Source organism: Alligator sinensis, unplaced genomic scaffold (assembly GCF_000455745.1).
Source record: "Alligator sinensis unplaced genomic scaffold, ASM45574v1 scaffold262_1, whole genome shotgun sequence".
Taxonomy (NCBI): domain Eukaryota; kingdom Metazoa; phylum Chordata; order Crocodylia; family Alligatoridae; genus Alligator; species Alligator sinensis.
This window is the reverse complement of record NW_005841904.1, coordinates 451,147-455,402: the sequence shown is the minus strand read 5'-3', so window position 1 is coordinate 455,402 and position 4,256 is coordinate 451,147.

Below are 4,256 nucleotides of genomic sequence, written 5' to 3'. Positions count from 1 at the left end.
AAAGAGTGCTGGAGTCAAATGACCCTGGCTAGGTGATTATCTAGCCTCCTTTTGAAAACCGCCAGGGTAGGAGTGAACACCACTTCCCTTGGAAGTTGGTTCCAGATCCTAGCCACCCTGACTGTGAAGTAGTGCTTCTTGATGTCTAGCCTGAACGTACTGTCAGTCAACTTGTGGCCATTATTCCTAGTTACTCCTGGTATTGCTCAGGGGAACAGGGATTCTCCCGTTCCCCGCTGGTGCCCCGATAAGTTTATAGACAGCCACCAGATCCCTTCTCAGCCTTCTCTTGGGGAGGCTGAACAGGTTCAGGCCCCATAGCCTCTCCTCATAGGGCCTGCCCTGCTGCCCCCTAACCATGCGAGTGGCCATCCTTTGGACCCTCTCAATGCTGTTCACATCCCTCCTGGAGTGCAACGCCCAGAACTGGATGCAGTACTCTAACTGTGGCCTGACCAATGTCGCATAGAGGAGGAGAATCATCTCCTTGGACCTGCTTGTGATGCATCTATGGATGCATGACAAGGTGCAGTTAGCCTTACTGACCGCATCCTCACATTGGCAGCCCATGTTCATCTTGGAATCAATAATGACTCCAAGATCCTTTTCTGCCTCTGTGCTGACAAGAAGGGAGTTCCCCAGCCTGTAGGTATGCTGCTGGTTCTTTCTTCCTAGGTGCAGTACCTTGCACTTGTCAGTATTGAATCCCATCTTATTCTCATCTGCCCACCCCTGTAACCTGTCCAGACCTAGTTGTAGCCTGACCCTCCCTTCTAGAGTGCCCACCTCTCCCCACATCTTAGTGTCCTCCGCAAATTTGAACAAGGTGCTTTTCACCCCCTCATCCAAGTCACTGATGAAGATGTTAAACAGTGCAGGCCTGAGGACCAAGCCCTGGGGGGACCCCACTGCCCACATCCCTCCAGATCAAAAATGACCTGTCCACCACCACTTTCTGGGTGCAGACCTCCAGCCAATTTGTGACCCATCTGACTGTGTAGGCATCGACACCACAGTCACCTAATTTTTTAATGAGAATGGGGTGAGAGACAGTGTCGAAGGCCTTCCTAAAGTCCAGAAAGACTACGTCCACCATGACACCTGCATCTAAGGATTTTGTGACCTGGTCGTAGAAGGCAACTGGGTTGGTCTGACAGGACCTGCCCCTAATGAACCTATGTTGGTTGCCCCCAAGCATAATCTCCCTTGCTGGTCCCTTGCAGATGTGCACCTGGATAATTTTCTCAAAGAGCTTCCCCAGGACCAAGGTAAGACTAATGGGCCTGTAGTTTCCCAGGTCCTCCTTCCTCCCCTTTTTGAAAATGGGGACCACAATGGCCCTTTTCCAGTCCTCTGGCACCTGGCCAGAGCACCATGAGTGCTCGTAAAGCCATGTCAGGGGTCCCGCAATGACCTAATCCCATAGTGGATTAGCTGATCCCAATTAACTACCTAGAGGAGAGACCTCAATTGTGAAGAGATACTTTCTCTTGTTTCTTCATCAAATGTTTATTAGTTAATACTTTTCTAAATTGTAATTGTGGTAACTATTGAAAAGTGATATTCTACCCATAAGGACTTGGGAATTCATCATGAATATCCATATTAGGCACTGTAATAATATACAAAATAAGATATTATATTAATATATTGTGGTAATTTCAGGTAGTGGGAAATGTGCACTAGGCATTATAGCTGTTCTGCCAAAGAATTAACATATATGGGATCCACGTCCAAGGAGGAATATTCCACAATGGTCCGGACCTGTACGGAGTGAACAAGGAAAGCCAAGGCTGCGACTGAACTCCAACTAGCTACAAGTATCAAGGATAATAAAAAGTCCTTTTTTAGATACGTGGGGAGCCGGAGGAAAAGCAAGGGCAACATTGAACCCCTGCTAAACCAGAAGGGACAACTGACAAACAACACCCAGGAAAAAGACAACCTACTAAATGGGTACTTTGTGTCAGTTTTTCATCAGCCCCATGGGTTGCCTCTGCCAATTATGGGATAGTGAGGCCCAGGTGAGGGAGATTCCCTTGCCCTCCATCAATGATGACCTCATGAAGGAACACCTTGAGGGGCTGGACAGCTTCAAGTCAGCTGGCCCTGACAGTTTACACCCCAGGGTACTCAAGGAGCTGGCTAGCATCACAGCTCAGCCCCTGGCATGGATCTTTGAGAGTTCCTGGTGCTCTGGTGAAGTCCTAGAAGATTGGAAGAAGGCGACTGTGGTGCCTATCTTCAAGAAAGGGAGGAAAGTGGATCCAGCAAACTACAGGCCCATCAGCCTGACCTCTATCCTGGGGACGGTCTTAGAAAAAATCATCGAAGAGGCCATCCTCAATGGACTGGCTGATGGCAACATCCTGAGGGATAGCCAACACAGGTTTGTTGCGAGTAGGTCTTGCTTGACCAATCTCATTTCCTATTATGACCATACGACCAGGTGACCTATCACCTGGACAAAGGAGAGGAGATTGATGTCATATATCTTGACTTCGAAAAGGCCTTCGATCTGGTATCCCATGATCACCTCTTGGCAAAACTGGCTAACTGCAGCCTTGGCCACACCAGAATCTGCTGGCTGGGGAATTGACTGCCTGGTAGGACCCAGAGAGTGGTGGTTGATGGGAGTCAATTGTTGTGGTGCCCTGTGACCAGTGGGGTCCCTCAAGGCTCTGTCCTTGGGCCTATATTGTTCAGCATCTTCAGTAACGATGTGGACATTGGAGTCAGAAGTGGACTGGCCAAGTTCGCCAACAATACCAAACTCTGGGGTAAAGTATCCACACCTGAGGACAGGAGGGCAATCCAGGCTGACCTTGACAGGCTCAGGAAATGGGTGGATGAGAACCTGATGGTGTTTAACACCAAAAAATGCAAAGTTCTCCACCTTGGGAGGAAAAACCTGCAGCATGCTTATAGGCTTAGCAGTGCTACGCTGGCTAGCACTACAGATGAAAGAGACTTGGGGGTCATGATTGACCACAAGATGTACATGAGCCTTCAATGTGATGCTGCGGCTTGTAAAGTGAGTGAAATGCTGGCTTGCATCCATAGATACTTCTCAAGCAAATCCCAGGACATCATTCTCCCGTTTTACTCAGGCTTGGTGAGGCTGCAGCTGGAGTACTGTGTCCAGTTTTTGGCCCCACAATTCAAAAAGGATGTGGAGAAACTTGAGAGAGTCCAGAGAAGAGCCACACGCATGATCAGAGGTCAGGAAAACAGACCTTATGATGACAGAATGAGAGCTATGGGACTCTTCAGCCTGGAAAAACACAGGCTCAGGGGCAATCTGATGGCCACCTATACATTTATAAGGGGTGTTTACCAGGACCTGGGGGAATGATTGTTCACCAGAACCCCACAAGAGATGACAAGGTCGAATGGTTATAAACTCCTGCAAGACCCTTACAGGCTGGACATAAGGAAGAATTTCTTTACTGTCCGAGCCCCCAAGATCTGGAATAGCCTGCCATCAGAGGTAGTTCAAGAACCTACTCTGAACACCTTCAAGAAAAAATTGGATGTTTATCTTGCTGGGATCCTGTGATCTCAGCTGACTTCCTGCCCCTGGGGCAGGGGACTGGACTCAATAATTTTCTGAGGTCCCTTCCAGCCCTAATGTCTATGAAATCTGTGAAATATACAGTGAAGAAAAATTCTGAATGCTAAACCTTTTAAAATTTATAAATTGGATTGTCTTTCAGTAACACAAAGGGCGTGTCGAGACAAGCGTGCATGTGCCTCTTGCCCACCTCAAACCCTTTTGAGGTGGGGCAACAAGCATGTGAGGGAAGGAAAAAATGTTCCCTGCTCTACAAACTTGCACCGCGGGGAGAAAATTAGACCCCTGTATATCCAGGGGTCTAAAAAAATCGAAGCTTAAAAAAGCAGAACAAGGCATGGTCCCAGAATGTGCCCTGAGGTAAGTAGAGGCTGGGTCTTCCATGGCAGCCAGAGGGTCTCTATGGTTGGCCTCTCGCCCTGGTGCTGAAACACACTGCCGGCCAGGCCACATGTTTCAGCACCAGAGATCAGGTGCCAGTGAGTAAGAGGTCAGTGGGGGCTGGAGGAGGCCCCCTAGGCCCCCGACCCCTGCTCCGTCCAGCCCCATCCCCCCAGGCCTTCCCATCCCTTAAAAAATACCCCATACTTAAAATACCCACCCCATACTTAAAAAAAATAATCATAATAACAACCCGGCACTTACCGGCAGTTCAAGCTGCAGCTGCCCGGGGCCCCACCCC